Source organism: Pteropus alecto, unplaced genomic scaffold (assembly GCF_000325575.1).
Source record: "Pteropus alecto unplaced genomic scaffold, ASM32557v1 scaffold33, whole genome shotgun sequence".
Classification (NCBI taxonomy): Eukaryota; Metazoa; Chordata; class Mammalia; order Chiroptera; family Pteropodidae; genus Pteropus; species Pteropus alecto.
In genome coordinates, this window is record NW_006435762.1 from 1832405 (window position 1) to 1852011 (window position 19607).

Here is a 19607-nt window from a genome sequence, read left to right on the forward strand (position 1 = left end):
ACTAGTCCATCTACTTAAAATTATTAGTATTTTCTAAGTATTCTCTAATTATGAAACTTGGAATAGGAATCAGCTAATTTCACCTAATTTCATAACATATACTTCCTCTTTCTTTTTCTGAACACGTCTTCTAGGAAATGAGAGAAGGCCAAGAGAAACAGCTAAATATATCCTAGTCAGAGGTCTGATTTTGATGAGAGAAAATGGAGGTTCTGGGAAGAAAGAAAGGACATTTCTAAAGGTGAAGGAAATGCAGATAGAAGTCATACCCTAAAGTCCAGGGAATTCAATATCATATTGATTGTATCTGCAGCAGGCGCAAGTGATGGGACATGCATAGTTACATAATCCAGATACCCTTTTCTTTTAGTAGGATTACTGGTTTCAGCAATAAGAATTCCTTCCCCATCCCGTCTCCAACCTGTCAGGTCTTCAGCTGGTAACATTCTTAAACTTCCACTATCACTTCTCTCAGTTATAAATATTGAGGAGCAGCAAGATTATCGATAACATGCAATTATAGTATTTATCAGTAAAGGTTGAGCTGATGAATTTTTGTGTTCAATATAAAAATATTTTGCAAAGTAATGAGATATATATATAAATCTGTGCTATCTGGTCTTTGTGATAAGGCAAAAATAAATACTCTAGTAGCCAACAAAATTACATTTATAGGTAAAATTAATTTTCTAAACCCTGGTAGTTATTAGCTATTTCTTAGTAAAATCATTAAGCTCTTTCTTTTTTCCTCACCATCACTACCCTTGAATTTTTCAATTTTGTTTTAATGACACCAGGTCAAAAGCGGGGTTAGATAAGGATATTATGGTTTATCTTTTCTATTTCTATTCCTTAAATCTCAATTCATATTATACAAATACATTGACAATAAAGTAATTTATTCACAGTCCATCTAGTAGTCTTCTAATACAGAATTTTGATATAATGTACAAATTAAACTATATATGCAGAGGAATTAAGATTATGACAAATAAAGCATTTAACACCTTGGATGTCATTCTATAGAAGGTAATGGAAGAAGAGCCCAGAACTTGACATTCATGGAAATTTTGATAGCTTTCTTATATGCATATATTGAAGTTTGGGTTTCAAAGAATGGTCTTAAGAATCTCAGTTGACACAATACTAGCAGTCTTGTTAAAATGAGCTCAAGAAGAATTTAAACCGTTTGTATTTAAAGATTAATAACCTGGGCCTGGGGATAGCTACTGTTTGTTTGCTTATTTGTTTTGAAGGAAAGGTTTTACTTAGAGAACTGAGTTTGACATTGGTCTGTATTTTGACTTATATTGTAGAAAGGGTCAGATATTTTCAAAAACAGGAAAATTAAATTCTATCACTTTCCCTTTGAGATTTCTTTACCTTGCAGGAGACTGAGAATTATAGTAGACAGAAATTCATTGTGATCCATAGTAGAGTCACAGAAGAGAAGATGGAGTTCTAGAATTTTATGATTCCACCACTTTGGAGTACTTGGAATTAATTTTTTCCTTCTTCCCTTTCTTCTTTTTCCTGCATTTCTTCCTTCCTCCCTTTCTTCCTTTATCCCTTTCTGCCCATTAGTCATAGGTCTACACACTAGTGTGACTTTTTTAATTAGAGCCTCCAGTGCTTTTTACACTTTATTTTAATCACAACTACAGGAAAGTAGACTCTCTGCACCCCTACTTACTGCGTTTCAGATGATTTCATTTCAAAAATGGGGTCCCTCTCTGAGAGCTGTGCATTCGTGATAATATATGGACAGAAGTTACTAGTCAGCCTCTGCCAGAATTATTAAGTTGCACAATGTGGTATAAGAGATATGGTCCCTAATAGCTGGCTGGAGTGGCAGGAAGTATAACAATTCCTGGCCCACTGCCACCTTTCCTGAAAGGCAACCTCAGGAAAGCCAGTCTGAGGAGCCATCCCACGTGTGAGGAGGGTCACAGCAAGTGAAACCTGCTGCACCTAGTTGGTGGCAGGGCACAAACATAGCATGGAAAAGCAGACAAAAGTAGAATTCTTGCCAAATTTGCTTTGCTATTGGTGGTCTCCATTAACACAGATATTAATCTCATAATTCATGTACTTTTAAATTTCCCTTTATGTGTAAACCAACAGCTTAAAAAATGGAAACTAGATTTAGCAATCATCAAAAAAACAGATGTTATGTTTTTATTGGTCCACCTTAAATCTTGTCCCTGTGGACTAGGGACAGTGGCACAGTGGAATCCAAGTTGGTAGGTGGCCTTCAGCTTAAGTTCTTAAATCACTTAATCTCTCTGCCCCTGCTTTCCTCATGTGTAAAATGTAGAAATTTGACAAAGTGATGTTAAAGTGACTGCATCTCTAAAATATAACAATTTTTATGGAGTTTCCATAATTACTAATTCTTTATAAATCATCTGCTAGCCTGAATTTTTTAAACCTCCATTGGATTAAGTGCAATAATTATTTTAAAAGTGTTTTAAAAATTTAGACTTTAGAAAGTCCAAGCATAAAATCAGAATGTGAGGATTTTATATTCAGTTTAATAAAAATGGAATTTAAGTGTTTTTATTGGGAAAAGTATACTTTGGTGCTTTTGTAAAAATATTGTTTTGTATATTATAGGATCATATCTAGGAGAAATCCAAGGAATAATCTAGCCTAGTCTACTACTTCAGAGATAAAAAGTATGAGAGCTAAGGAGATCAAGTAACTTTTACTCTGAAAAAGAGAAAAGTAGTTTTCAGCTAAACCTGGCTAATGTCCCTCTAATCAAATGCTTTAAAATGATTTTGGATAAATTAAAAAAAAAAATAGACTAAGAAAAATCATAAAGGTACTATGAAATGAAATTCTTACACTCTATTGTAGTAAATAGAGTTGAGGGTTAAACAATGTATTTTCATAATAGCTATAGTTTCACCTTATATTATCAGTCTATAAGTGCAAATTTACCACTTCTCTCCTAAATTTCTATGATATGCTCCAACGAGCCTGGCTACTCTCAATTCTCCAAGTAAGCCATGCTCTTCTACTGCCACACCTTATTTTGCTCTTAACATAGACTCTCACTCCTAAGTCTTTGTCTGTCAAAACTCTCCTTAACATGTTTCATGTTGAATGTTGGTTGGCCTGTTAAGTCTTCTCTGGTTACCCTAGCCAAAGGCATTCTGTCTGTCTGTCTGTCTCTCTGTTTCTCTGTAATACCTTATAATTTTGTGTTGTCTTAATGACACATTATAACATAAAGTTTTATACATGTGTAATTGGACCTCAGAACAAATGAAGGACATTGATGGCTTCGTAATTATCATCTTCAAGTGGAGCCTTTTCCATACCTTTCTTGATGGCCGCAGACACTGGTAACCCCTTGTTTTTTTAAATCTTCCTCTTGACTTTCTGACAGCACAATTTCTACCTCTAACTGCTGCCTCTCCATACTTATATCCTGGTTACCACTTTGAATCATCATCTTCTCTCCTTCCTACAGACTGAATTGTGTCCCCTCAAATTCGCATATTGAAGCCCTAAGTCCCAATGCAATAGTATTCAGAGATGGGGCCTTTAAGAGATAATTAGGTTTAGATGAGCTCATGAGGTTGGAGCCCTGATAATGGGATTAGTGCCACATAAGAAGAGACACTAGAGAACTTGTTCTCTCACTCTGCCATGTAAGGAGGAAGTGAGAAGATGATCCTCTGAAGCCAGGAGGAGGACTCTCACCAGAAACCAAACTCTTCTGGAACCTTGATCTGAGCCTCTCTAGCCTCCAGCATTGAGAGAAAATAAATTTCTGTCGACTGAGCCATCCAGTCTTTTGTTATGGTATTTTGTTATGGAAGCCTGAGTAGACTAATATACTCATCTGTTCTCTTTATTCACTCCTTCTCTAGTCTATCTCCACTTTGTTTTTCTTTTTTTAGAAATAAAACAATCCATGTAAAATATCTGTCAAAGTATTAATTAAATATTAGCTAGTATTATAACAGTATATAAAAAAGATATGAGAATTTTACCCAGATAGATTTCCTTGTTGGGATAAAATTCAAACTTGTTACAGTATTTCTATCTTTAAGGCCCTAGCCAGTATTCTTTATTACAAAATATATTATCTTTTGATAGCCTTTAATTGGTCATTTTCTCATTGTTGCAAGCAATTTTTGGTAGGTATTACTAAATATAAGTAATGATAATGTAGACTGAACTCCTTCTATGCAGATAATTTTTAACAACTAGGGGCTAAATACCAAAATAATTTATATTACCTAATTTTGTTTTTTGTATTTAGCTGTGTAATTTGCATTTGAACTATCTTGTAAGATTTTAGCTATAATTTGATATACTTCACAAAATCTTTCTTGAATTTCCATTTTTAATAACCTTGTGAAACATGCTCAGCTCAAATCTTCATTCATAATCATGTCCTTCCCTTGATGTATTTGTTGAAATTGGCCTTCCCAGAAGGGAGAAATAATTAAATGATTGAAAGTTTTAATGCTTGCATAGTTCTCTTACCTCTCTTTCATGCCTTCAGCACATAAGTTTTATTAACATCAGCACTCACAAATAAACAAATGAAATCACTGAGGTCTGCACAGAGAAAACTCAGATAAACAACATTTTAATTATTTTAGTCTTTAATACAAGAATTCTTCATTTCGAATTGCTGGGAATAGTCAGGATCGGTTTTTTGTTTGTTTGTTTTTTGTTTTTGTTTTTTTTTCCAATGGCTGTTTTATTCTCACTAAATGAGAAAGATTGGGAAGAATGGTTACCTATAACTGAAAACCAGATTTTTTTTTAAAATCTTGAGCTCTATTTAATGATGTGCGTGCCAAAGTATTTAGGAGTGAAGTGTACTGTACTGATGTCTGCAACTATGTTTTTTTTTTTCTTTTTGTCATCTTCTACTTATTTATTTATTTTTTGATTTTTATTTTTCAATTAGAGTTGACATTCGGTATTATTTTATGTTAGTTTCAGGTGTACAGCACAGTGGTTAGACACTTAAATAATTTACAAAGTAATGTTGTAATGACTATGAAAACCAAAGATTTTCCTGATTACATATGCAACATGGTAGAGTCAGAAATTATATTTTAATTCCAAATAAACAGAAGGTAGGCAGCAAGAATAAAGTAGATGTACAACCTAGAAAGTTAGTTTTATAAAGATATTCTTAATAAAACTTTGAGTTTAAATAAATTTTCTTATATCAGATTTTTATGAGTTGCACATTTTAAGATAATGCTAAACTTAGAAAAAAATTGAGAAAAAAGTCATTATCTGTGATGGTCTTCACACAATGGATTCTTTTGTTTTTGATCTCACTGTTCTGATCAGTGATGTCTAAGTTTTATTTGATAGAAAGAATAGAAGATTCTTTCCAGGGAATGCAAAGAGATTGCCCTCAAATTGGAAATAAAAGAGGTTAAAGACTTTCATTCTAACTACCTTTTAATTAGGTGCATTATTTATGAAGACAAATTAGAAACAGAATTCATTTCAGATGACAGCTGATGTCTTGAATAGGGCTATGTCAGGTTAAAAAAAATTGTTTAGTTTGTCAGGCTGATGGCATCTCTCAGTCATTATCAGATTCATCGCCCTCGCAATATTAAGTACAGTAGATGATAAATTTCTTTCCCAAAAGTTAAATTTAAGGAACACTTCCCCTCTGCCCTTCTCATCTCTAATCTTTGGCCTTGTAACAAATCATAAACTTCTCAAGTCTTCATCCAGAATGTTGATTATTAACCCAATTCAAAAACTTTTTCCAACTACTTGGATTTTAGGTATACATTTAGAAATGTTTCTTTTTTTTTCAACAGTTTTTCTATGGTTTTCAGAGTTAGGAAAGTAGGACTAATAGTTATCTGAATTCTACTGAATTATAGAAGAGTTGTGTGATCTTGGCCCAGTTTCTTATTCTCTCTGATCTTCATAGTTCGTATCGTTTCTGTGTCTATCTGTATCTATACCTAATAAAATCAGGATAATAATTCACAAAATCAATATTCATTGTACAAGGGAACATACCTTATAAAGAAGAATGTATTTAATGCACTAGAATGTTTGCCTATGGGAGATTGAGAGTGGACACTAGGGTTAAAAATAAAACAAGGGAGTTCCTTCCAAGGACTTGGAGTGATAAGAATTTTTCTTAAACTGAGCAAGGTTAAAACAAAACAAAACAAAATGATGAAACAACACAGTGGTCTTTGTATTCTCCAGTTACCTTTTCTTTTCTACTTTCTCTCTATGTGATAAGTATCTTCACATGTCCTCTTTCAGAATTATCTTTAAGATTCCTTTTCTCATTTCATTTGTAAAATATTTTTAAAAGCAAGATTTTTTTGTAATATATATCATATCAAATAATAAAACCCTAATATTAATTAATAGATAATTCTATTCTCTTATGCTTTGTAAAGGATTTTACTGTGTATTACAGAATAGCTACTATGTAGGATAAACTTTAATATGAAGAAATTAAATGGTATCTGGCACATAGTGGATGCTCAATAAATGGTGGCTCACATCAATAATTTATAATTATTATGTATTTACTCTGACATTATTTTCCCACAATCAGAGCATTCAGTCAGTGCCGAGATACTGAGAATGGGAGATTCTGAATTGTGTGCAGCTAGATGTACAAGAGTTTAGCTTTAAATTATTCCTTTATAAAAATAGAGCATGGCATTTAAGATAGTGAGAAAAATAATGCAAATCTGAGAAGAGCATGTCTTAGATAACAACATTAATAATATTAATTTTATTTTAGTTATTCCATAAACAAGCTGTGTGACTTTGAGCTAGTCACTTAACTGTTCATTAATTCAGTAGTGAGGAAAAGTTACAGTATAGACGAAATTCTTACTGCAGTCCCTGAAACAGAGAAAGTACTCAAGAAATATTAACTAATATTATTAATATTAGTTCCATACCTGCAGTTAGTTGTAGTCATAGGACTAAATAAAATTATGGAAGGTCAAACACTATAGGTATAAACTTGATTTGGTGATCAGATGACTTTTTTTTTGTCACTATATTTTTAACAAACATACATTGATTGATTCTTTTAACAACTCCCTGCTTTACTTGTTTCTTTTTGTTTTTAATGCTTTTAGAATTTCAGAGCAATATTAACAACTATATTTTTACTGTATGGTAAAATATCCCATTTTCATTTATCGTTAGGTTGAAGATATACATCTTCCTATTTCCAAAAGCACTAGAGATGGCAAACTTCAGACAGCTTATTCATTTTCACAGGGTGCAAAGTGCAAAAAGACATTAAACACAAACTAATATTGCCTACATCTAAAAGAAGCAGAAGGAGTAATTGTTTGCAAATACCAGATATGAGCATACAAGTTACATCTAAATCTAGTACCCCAGTGTAAATTTCTGGATCAGTGAAAAGAGCCACATGGTTTCAAAGTTTGCATTTTTTAACAAGCATAGAGACATTGGGGGAATGGGCAAATCAATGATTTCATAATCTATTACTGAATACATGTCTCTTATTTTGCAGAGAGAACAGAAATCCTCAGCTAAGGGGCCTCCCCACTTTTACTCCCATCCAGAAACTTTGGTATTAACTCTCAGCTCTGTCGTCTTTGCTCTTCACTCAGGAAAAGTGCTTTGCTATTTTTTCAGTCTAATCCCATCCTGCCCTCCCCTTAGAACCTTGCTCCTAATCTTATATCCTCCTTTCTCTTCTATAGTCTTTCTCTCTATCTTACAACAAAACTCCTCCCCAAAATTAGTTTCTCCAAAGTTACCCATAAATTATTGACTGTTAAGTTCAAGTAATACTTTTCAGTCATTTTGCTTAAACTCTTGAAAGTAGTCACCTCTTTCTTTCCTCCTTCGATTGTAGGACATAACTTTCTCTTGGTTCTCTTCCATCTCTATGATGATTCTTTAATTGATTTGGCCCTTTCTCCACTCTCACATATGTGATATTTTTTACTTTCAAAGCTTTACCTACTATAATTAGCTAGATGTGAATGATGTCCAGATCAGTATCACTAAATCAGATCACTCTCCTTCTTCTCTTGACCCACAGATCCAGCTACTGTTTGAGCCCCTCATTGAGTATGTCCCCCAGCATTGGAAACTTAGTGGACTTAAAAGTAAATATATCTTCCTTCCCACCCCCACTCCTCTTAGCTCTGCAACTTCCTCTTGTATTTAACATGCTAGAATGGTTGCCTATCTCAGTGAGTGGAGACAGCTCAGGTCGCCCAGGTACAACTGGAGTCAGTCATGGCTCCTCCTCTCTCTGACTCCACACATCTAGCTCCCCAGTAAGACCAATGATCTCAGCCTCCGTGATATCCCCCATGTAGCTGTCTCTCTTCTGACTGCTTTCATTCAGACCCTCACAGTCTCTTAAAGAAAGATTGTATTGCAGTTGCCTCTTAACTGGCATCATTCTCTATTCTTGACCCCTTCCATCCATTACCTAAATTTCCAGAAACAACTTTTGAAATGTAATTTAAAAATATTCCACTATGCTTAAAACTCTTTATTTCCTCTGCATAGCTTTCAGAATTAACCAAGTTGGCTTAAAAATGCTTCTGGGGCTGACTCTCTGTTATTTCTGTCTCACCTGACACATTTCTGCTTTATATTTCATACTCCAGGCTAATGCACTGAAATTTTCAGGTACCTAAATGTGCCAGAAGATTCCACATCCCTATGCCTTTCCTCTTAGCGTCTCATTTGTCAAGCACACCTTGCTCTGCACCTGCCTGTACTTTGGTTTTCAAGTCAACATTTTCCCTTCTCTCCTCATATTCTCCCCTTCCCCACCTCTCTTTATCTAACACTTACTTGTCTTTCAAGACTCAGTTTGAAATTACCTTCTCTGAGAAGATTTCTCAGATCTATCCTCATACTTATAAACCAAATTTGCCGCCCGTTTTATATGATTTAAATATTCTTTTAGTGGTGGGACACAGTATAAAGACACTCAGATAAATGAATGGCTGCACTCTTTGCTGCTTACAACTCCAAATGAAAGAAAGGTGCTGCTCATGGTTTCACTTTGAGTTATAGCCAAGACAGGGTGACAGCGAACTGGAACTAGAGGAGGCTAGTTATACATGGTAAGTGGGATGGAGTTAGTCTGAGTTCACCATCTCTTTGGGACTGGAAATTTGAGTAATTCCACAAGCCCAAGGAATAAAGCACCATCCATCGAAATTAAGTACCTAGGACCACTAGTAATCAGATATGTGATATTAGAACCTAATAAGGAAAGTAGTTGGGTCAGTGCGGGGGAGCCTTTTGGGGAGGGGGGGAATCTGTGAAGGGGGACTGAGAGTTTTGAGCTATGACTTCAAAAGTGGGTCAAGACTTGTGAAATATTATATGATACCACGACCCATAGAGCCCAAGCACATTTGTAACATTGACCCTCTTGCAATGAATTGTAAAGATTTCTTGTCTGCCTCTCCCATTAGACTTTAATCTCTTTTGTATCCTCAGTACCTAGCAGGTGACCAAAGTAGAGTGTTTGATTTTATGAAGTGATTCTGTTTTTATTCCACATGTAAAATATAAAGGTCCTTCTAATGAATTATGCTTTGTTTAGAAGTAGGAGCATTTTTGTCTGTCTTGTGATCTGCTTCTCTTTATTTGCTAAGAATTATATAATGCATGGCTTTGGCTCCTTGGAAACCCAGCACTAAATTGAAAGCGGAATTATAGGGACTGTATTTAACCTGTATTACTATTTTGGCTATTTCTACCCGACTTTATAACATTGTTCTTCTTTTGCTTCAATAGTTACTTTTCACCTTTCTTTTCAAGCCTTTAGGTTAGTGGCTTTATTATAGAAATGTTGTAGACTGTACACTGCCTCAAATTATCTTTGGAAGTAGATAAAATACAAATGTAATAAAACTAAATTCAAGCCTAGGTTTCTCACCTGGCTACTTGCAAAAACATCAAGGACAGTATTTTAAACCCCGGATGTAACAGAGATATGAACCGATCATTCAGTTGGATGGTTTGCATATTGGTCCTTTGAAATCTTAGGTCTCACTGTCAGTGCCAAGGCACAAAGGAGACAGAGCATGTCAGGAGAACAAAGACTGATCTCCTCACCACAGAAGTTGGAAGACTGCCTAAAGCTTCATAGAGCCTACAGCCTGGTGCTGAGTAGCTACCTCTTATATATATAATATTATACAAATATTATATATATAGTTATTAACAGTAGTTGAGGGTGAAGCTGTGGTGAAATTCCAGGGTGTCATTTTCAATCAGAAGATAAGACCTGAAGTAAGACACAAATCCTGAGTGAAAGGGCTGTGTTTGATCTTCAGAAGTTCAGAATCATAAGTAAGTACATACAAATTCTGAGAATTAGAGTTCTGAAGGCAAGGTGGAGGTAGCATCCACAAGTATGGGCCCAAGTTAAGGTTAACATTTGAACCAAAGATAAGGAGACACGTAGGAAAGGAGTATGAACTCTGACATTGAGATCTTTTCAGGGAACATGTCTTCAATAGCCATAAAACGAGAACATAAACATTGACCTAACAATCAAGACCATGTACCTCCTGCTCCTGCAGTCTTGCTGGTTTGGGTGGATTAAGACTGCTGGAGCATGGAGCGCTCCCAGGGAAAGTCAGGTCTCCTCCAGGCTCGGTCCTTTGGGTTGAGATGTCATCGAGAGGCTGAGCAAGCATGGTCCAAGAACTCTGTCTTCAAACACATTAATTAATCCAGAGATTCAAACTCTAGAATCTAGGCAATTGCAGTCTGAAAGTAATTTTGTCTATATTCATTAGTAATAATAACTACTATGGTTTATAAAATATTATTTCTAATTCTCACAGTAGCATTAAGAGGATAATATTATTCTCATTTTAAAGATACTGAAACTGTGGTTCACAGAAGTTAATATTACAGCTTTGAAATCACAAATCACAGACAGGCTCTCAGCACTATAGAATGCTCTGTAATCAGTAAGCACTATGGGAAGTATACCAAAAAATGCTTTATACTTTCTGAAGGAGACATAGCTCTTCCAGGCTACATGGTATGATAATTTATGGTCTTATATCATCCCAAGTTTGTGAGCTTCAGAAGATTCTCTGTGTTCCCTCTTGGCAAATAAAAAGTTGGCTCATTCTGTAGACACCCAACTGGTTGGTCTGGGCTGCGGTGGCTTTGGCCTTCTGTCTGGGCAGGAATACAAGTCACATTCTTAAGCTTTCACAACAGAATGTCAACCTTGCCTCCCCAGTGCCTGGTGTCTAAATCTTATGGCTCTCACTTTAATTGACAATATAGAAATTTAGCACTACAGGCCTCTGTTAGAGGATTTGACTGTGAACTGAATGGGAGCCAGCATTCATCCAAATCTCCCTTAAGACATCTGATACACAGAGTGCATGGCGGAGAGATCATAAGGCTTGGCACCAAAAAGCTCTAAGTTAGCATCGCAGCTTTGCACCTACTAGCTATGTGAACATGGGCATGTTGTTAAATGATAACAATGGCTAATATTTATGGAGTGCTTGTTATCTATCAGGGCATAGTGTTAAGCACTTTATATTCGCTGCTGTTTCATTTAAACCTCATAAAACCCTGTGAGGTAGGTCTTATTGTTATCATTATGTTAGCCATGTGAAGAAATGAGACTTAGAATGTTTAAGCAATTTGAGGAAGGTCATTCATTATGTAAGTGGTTTATCCAGGATATGCGTTTTGGGCATAGGTAATCAATTGAATCCAGCTGTGTTAAAACAAACAAAAGTGTCTATGTAAAAGTTAAGTGTTTGTTTTTTAGGAAGAAAGAAACCACCATTTAAAATTTAATGGGCTCACATCGCAGTGTTGCATGGAAAATGGATTAAGCATTTGGGGAATCAGAGAGAACCAGTCAACAGATTATTGCTCTAAGACTGGACTTGTGAGAGATCCTAACACTTGGGATTATGTTAAGAGTCAGGAGACTGAATGCCTGGTAGCCGCAGTCTTTTTTTCCTATGTATACTGAGCCCTATGAATTTTATCTCACAAAAATACAAAATAACAACAACAAAACATATTGTATAGACCATATAAATATTGTATTTGTTGTTTAATTTTTCACAGTTTTAAAATTAGTTTTATCAATGTTCATCAAATCATTTGAATATGCATTCTAAGAATTTGCATCAAATTCTAAAATTTTACTGTATCATTTAATAACATGAGCTTATGTCATAAAGGGAAAAGAAAGGGGTTTCAGCACTTATTCTTGTTTGACATTGTTTAAAATTTGATTTGAAGGCTTTGTGTTATGTGGCTTCATATTTGCTACAAGCTTTTGTCATATTAGTCCCTACCAAATGAGATTCATAGATTATAAACTGATAGCAAGAACAGTGCCTTGGCTCATTCTGCTTTGCCATAAACTCAGTGCCCACATCCATATAGTTTAGATTTAATAAATTATATGACTCAAACTTTTAATAATTGCAGTGGGATGGCTTGATTGATTTTCTGCCTCTAACATTTTCAATATTGTATGTTGCTAAAAATGTTCACGATGTACACATTCTCCTGGATTCCTGCATAAAGATTGCAAATTTAATTTTATACCAATCTGATTAATTAGTACTCTTTTGTCTGGGGGGAAAGCCCTAATTCCTACAACTCACACTTTAAAAAATTCCTTAAGTTTGAAAACAGTCTAATTTCAACATGGCCTTATTTCAAAAAGAAAATGATTTAATAATCTTTCTTATGTCTCATAACTTTTATGAGACTCTGTGGTATAAGAACTGCATTATTTCATCTCATTCTTTCAATGAGACTAGTGACAGTTTTGCTAAGTGCCATATCACATACATATAAGAACAATGGATTAAAACTAGCAGGAAAAAATTGTATATTAGACCTCTGCAGCCCCACTTTGAATGTTAAAACAGACTGTCCTGCTCTTTACACAGTTGCTTAAACCTACAGTATAATTTAAACTTGTATGGAATCATCGAACTACAAAATTTAAGATGTGGAAGAATAGGCTTTCTTCATTCGAGTGACTGACATATTTGCTAACCCTTCTCCTTGTAAAAAGCATAAATTAATAAGTGCAGAATCTCAAATTCAGTAGGATACATCCTGTATTGGAAGCAAAAATTATGAGATCAAGAATAATTGATAGTCCATGTGACCCATTAAAACAAGTCTCATTTAATGCAATTCGGTTTAAAATTGTATCCTTTTAAGTAGGCTAACCTGAATGTAGGCACCCTTTTTTTGCACTTTACAGCAAAACGGAGCAATTCTCTCAACCATCCCGATCAGAGGACCTTGAACCGAGAACACATGTTTAATGATGCCCGGACTAGCTATTGATTAAACACTGACAATGTTCAGAGGAATTGAGAATCAAAAAGCCTCCCCCATCGCCAGCTCTGCCATGCTCACTTCTTAATAGATGGCAAAGGAGGATTCTAAATGAGATCTGCTGCCCCGCTCATCCTCAGAACTCCACAGGCAGTGGGATTAATTTCTGCTTCGCAGTCCTTTGGAACTACCATGTCTAAAATGTCCAGAAATGAATACAGATGTCCCTCCTTTTTTTATGTCCTTGTTCTCCTTTTTTGAAGAAGAAAAACTTTCTTATATGAGTTTAATGCATAGAATGATATTGCTTCAAATGTAGAATGAATGAAAACTCACCATTAATTAATACATAAAGAATCAGACAAATCCCGGAGAGATAATTCAGGCCAAATAATTCTCCAAATCAAGCATGCAAACAACAAAAAGGTTAAAAGAAAGAAAGAAAGAAAGAAAGAATTAAAAAGACTTAAAAGGAGATAAAGAATTCGAAGCTAGAACTAATACTCCCATTGCTACTGCTCTGTTGAGTTGGTTACTATCAAGAGGCTCAGTTATTTTTAGGATATTCTTTTGTCTGGTAGGAGATTGTGACACAGAACTGTGAAATAAAGCTGTTTCCACACTTTTAAAAATGTAATTTTCAATGGTGGAACCACCCAGCTGTTTTACCTTCAACAAACATTGATGGAATACCTAGGGGGGGTCAGGCACAGTGCTTGGTGCTTTCTCTTTTAAAGTTATTTAATCTCTCCAACAATCCTGTGAAATACTCATTATAATCTTTCAAAAGACGTGAAAACTGAAGCTCAATAGAATTAAATAAATCTCCTATTATCAAGCAATCAGTAAATAGGTGAGACTAAAGTCATGCTGCTGGCTGTCAGAGTGATGATTAAAATCCAGATATTTTGAATAATATTCTGTTGAGCTAATTACCATAAAATATCTATCTCCCTTAGTTTAATAATACACACTTAATGAAAGGTTCTGCAGGAAGCTTAGATTTTTTTTATGTTGTTTGTTATTTTACTATTTTTTTCTGATTTCTAAAGATTGCATCCTTAGGTTAAAAAAAATTTTGGAAGTACAAAAAATATAAGAAGAGAATAAAGCAACCATAACCCCACCACTCAAGAACAACTGTTGTTAATATTTGGGCTTATTTTGTTCTAGTCTTTTGTTTACAGGTTTTTTCTCTTCATAATTGAGACCATGTTCATACAATAGCATGCATATCTCTCTTTCTCTCTCTCTCTTACACACACGCACACACACACACACACATACGCACACAATCTCAATATATTTTAGGCTAAAACTATCTGTATAACTCCTTTAATGGTGGCAAATACCTTTGATATGTGTTTATTTGTATAGACATATATATCAAAGAAATTCTTTTCTTATAAATAATGCTGATATTAGTATTTATTTGCATATATTATCTAAATATTTTATTGTTTTCTAGGCAAGATTTCAAGCAGGAAGATTAAAGTAAAAAAGTTAAAACAAATTGTTAAAAAATTCTTGATATTTATTGTCAAAATCTTTTCCAAATTCGAATACAATTCATTGATCTCTTACCACTATATAATATTACCTATCTTATTCGCACTGGCATCAAATTCTCTTGTCCCTTTTAGTCTTTACTAATTTGATAAGTAAAACTATGTACACTCTTTTATTTGTTTTGTTAAGTTTAGATTCTAAAAAATATGCGTCATTTTGTATTTTCTATGATGAGTTTGCTGCTAAGGTGCTTTGTTTAATTTTTTAAAGTGAATTTTATTTATATATAATATATCTTATTCGCACTGGCATCAAATTCTCTTGTCCCTTTTAGTCTTTACTAATTTGATAAGTAAAACTATGTACACTCTTTTATTTGTTTTGTTAAGTTTAGATTCTAAAAAATATGCGTCATTTTGTATTTTCTATGATGAGTTTGCTGCTAAGGTGCTTTGTTTAATTTTTTAAAGTGAATTTTATTTATATATAATATATATATATAAAAAAGTAAAAGTCATCAACACCAGCACCCAGAGTTAACCAGTGTCAATATTTCTATTATACTGAGTTCTGGACAAATTCTTGGGCTGGAACTAGAGACAACTCTAACTGAGATCCATGTACTTCTAGCACTTTGGCTGTCTGTTTGTCTATCTATTTATCAGTCAGTCATCTATATGGTTTGAAGAGACTTAGAACTAGGACTCTCTGCCCCCCTTTCTCAGCAGATGTGACTGTCCCTCAATTCTTTGAATTGTAGTAAATGGAAAACATAGAATTCCAGGGAAAGACTTACCAAAGGAGTCTAGTGCTCTGCATTCCCTAATTCTAACAGTGCCTCTTTTCACTGGACATGGGTGGTACCTGACAGTGGGATTCTTCTCAGGGCCCCAGAGCTAGTCCAAAAGCAATATTTGCAGAAGGGCAGCTAAACACAGTTTTTTCTAGCAGAAGTATCCAATCAATTGTTCAAAGAGAGAAATACTTCTGCCTTTCTCCATAATTATGAATACATATGAATAAGATAACAAATTAAGGGTCTATGATGATATCAATTCAGTATATTTTTAAAGTTTGGGACATTAGTAGATAATGATTTCCATGATACTATGTAGAAATGCATGGCTTTTTAAGATAGTTTAAAAGCATTGTTCTCAAAGAGGAAATTCTGAAGAAACAATTAGACAAGCATAATTATCAATTTTCAAAAGGACTCTTAAAAGATGCAGAATTCTCAATCTTTCCAGTAGACAGGAAAGCAATTCCTTATGACAGGTATGCAAACCTTGAGGAGACAGTGTCCTCAGTTTGCTAATCCCATCTTTTCCCCACAAGGAAGAAAATGACAAAGTTGAAGAGTCTTGGGTCTTGGTTGTCAGTTAACATACAGTTCTTTTTTTTTTCCAACAAAAATGAAATCATACTTTAGGTACTACATAAACCTCTTTTTAAATTTTAACATCTATCCTCTTCCATGGCATTATATATTTGACAAAATCATTTTTAACAACTGATACTCAGTTTTATGATAAATAATTTCTTTAGTGATTTACCTGTTTGTGGACTTTTTTGTGTTTTCTCTCTCTGTCTTATGCTATAGTGAACATGGTCACTGATGATTACATTTATAGCCAAATCTTTCACTATCTCCAGAATTATTTCCTTAGAATAAATATGCATAGAATTACTTCATTAAAAATTATGTTTAATATCAACTTACCTTCCAAAAGTATCAATTTAAATTTCTAGCAATATTTTAGAAAATCCTGACCTTTTTCATTATACTCAAAACCTATCATTATCTTTTATTTTATCATTACCCGATATAATAGGTGTCATAGGTTGGATTTTTTAAAAAACAAACAAACAAAAAAAACCAGACTTTAAGATTATTGTGTAAAAGTTTACTGGGAACAACACAAGTGAGGGCTTAGGGAGACAAGATAAAGCAAAGAGAGAAATTAAATTTCAATGCAATTTTAACAAGTGTTCTATGGATCTTTACAAAGAACTTGAAGGTTGCAATGTTCCTTCAAAATAGCCCAGTCTTGGGGACTGAGACTTGATACCCTTGTAGCAAACTGCAGGTTGCCCTGCGAGGGGCATGACCTCGGATGAGGAGGTTCTCTTCAGCTGAGGGCAACTCTTCTTGAGAAGGACTTGGCCATGAGCTGTGTAGTGCCAACATGGCCAGCAGCTGTGTTTTTGAAGGGAAAAATTGGGTTGTGTTGCCAGAGCTGCTATTGGAGTCCATGCCTTGTACCACTTTAACCTTCCTGCTTTGTATAACAATTAGTGGGAACAGCTCCTCAGGATTCTGGTTGCTTTCTTTTCTAGGAAAATGCAAGAAGGTTAATGAAATGACCTACAGAACCTGCCACTGGCAGCTGGTCTTGAGACTGAAACTGATACTTAACATCTTCTCATTACAGTTCTAGATTTCTCTCACCCTACTTCCATTACCAACTGTCATAGGTAAGGCTCTTTGAGAATCAGACTCAGATGTACATACAGGATGTTTATTGAAGAGTGCTCTTGGAAACAACACATATAAGAGGTGAGGGAAACAGAATTGGGCAGATGTATAGTTGAGTTGAGATGCAGTTACAACTGGTCTCAGCTAATTCTGTGGAAACTTCAGAGCTAGAATAACTTTTTAGATTGCCCCATCTTTGTACAAGGTAGCAGGACTTTGTACTTTTGCATTGGATCCATCATTAGATGCAGGCTGCTCGAATAGAGGACATTGGACAAAGTAGCTTCCTTCAGCTAATGACACAGAGAAGGACTCAGCTGGACTCCGTCAGTTGCCAGTTGGACAAAGTAGCTTCCATCAGCTAATGACACTTACAGAGAAGGACTCAGCTGGACTCCGTCAGTTGCCAATACCCCAGTAACTGAAGGAATTATCATTTAAGTCTCAAAGTAGAATCTGGGCAGCACACTATGGTATCCATTATAGTAGTTTAAAATGGCATCTCATTATTACTGTAACTTGTATTATTTGATATGTCTATTAACCATATACATTTCTTCTTTTTGAATTACCTGCATACTTCTTTCTTTTTGCTATGTAGATAATATATCATTGATGTGTTTTTTTCCTTGTCACATATGTTACGAATATCTTCTGTTTTTCAGTTTTTCAATTTGTGTTTTTAATGTAGCTATGTTTAGATTTTATATAGCATAATATATTTGTTTCCCTTTTGTATTTCTTTCTTCCACTTGAGTTTTAAAAGTCTTTTATTCAGGTTGTAGATAAATTCACATAATTTTATCTAGTTTTATGGTTTTGTTTTGTTAGATTTAAATGTTTAATTCATTTGGAATTTATTTTGGTATATGGCATGAGACAAGGATTTAAATTATATGTGTTTTCCAAAGAGTCCAAAAATTATCCCAGCACCTTTTTGATTCATCCTTCTCATTTTAAATGATTTTAAGCTTTCTGTGTAATATATTAAGTATATTAAAAAGTTCTTAAATATTGCATACACAGGTTTTATGTATGCAATATTCTTTTCATCAATCAACTTGTTTATTTTTATGTTAAAAACACATTGCTTAAATTATTATAATTTTATAGTATGGCTTACCACTCACTTGAGCTAACCCACCAGAGTAAACAAGTTATTGATATAAGAGCAAATGATTATGGTGATTTTAGATACCTAAATTTTTATACCTTTTTTGCTTATAGGGACACATCTATATTTCTTCACTTCTGATAATCAGTCTATGCATTTTGCCACTTGACTAATATTTAAATGCTATTTTAAAATGTCACACTCTTGTCTTTTCCTTTTCCTCCTTCTTCTTTTTCCTTACAGTCAATTTTGAAAACAATAATTTAGCTTCTTGTTTATTTTAAAATTCTCTATATATTCTATTTCAGGCCTGAGCACGTTATATAACATAAATAAATATTTATCTAGTATTGAAGGAATAATATCATCATTTACTTTTTTTTTAATTTTTATTTTTTATTTTTTTGAAGAAATGATTTAAAATTGTTTTTCCTTTTTCTTTTTTTTGTCATATACTTTCTGTGTAAACACCTTGGCTTTTGATTTCTCTACATTACAAGTCATGTCTAGAATATTTAACATTGTGGTAGAAAAATATGAAAAAAGTTACATTGAAATATATTTAAATAACATATATATGCACTTTTTCTCCTTTTTTTCTAAAGAGTTGTCATACATAAGACTTTCAATGTTTGGGCTGGGTTTACTTTAGGGGTAGTTAAAGAGACTAAATTTGAAGACTTCTAAACACAATTGAAAATTTTGGAACTCATAGAATAAAAATGCTAGATAGTCGTTGCTTTCGTTCATTTGTTCTTATTCATTTACACAGGTACTGAGTGAGGTACTGGCTACATAATTCATAGCACAAGTACAAAAATGAAAAGGTGAGATACCTTATTTAAAAATATCAAGAATTTCAACATGATGATAGCCAAGCATCATCAACCAAGTTGAATGCTTTTGCAACTGTATAAGTTTAACACCCACAGAGCTGGCCCGTGAATGAACATAACCCATACTTTGCGTTGGGCAGTAGTGTTACTGCAGGGAGGAAACTTCAGTAATCATTTAGCAGAATTTGTTAAATAACTACTGTGTGCAAGACACCCTACTATAAGCTAGGTGAAGAAAAAATGAGAAACTTATTTTTAATCATTAAAAAATTATTCCCAATGAAGCAAGATAAAGACCCTTTAGAGAGGGTTTTTT

General features: G+C 34.1%; 1 protein-coding gene across 1 annotated transcript in view; it reads left to right on the plus strand.

Moving 5' to 3' along the window:
- LOC102893490 (EGF-like and EMI domain-containing protein 1) overlaps positions 1–19607 on the plus strand; it is a 133723-nt gene that overhangs the window by 4200 nt on the left and 109916 nt on the right. The window lies entirely within an intron of this gene.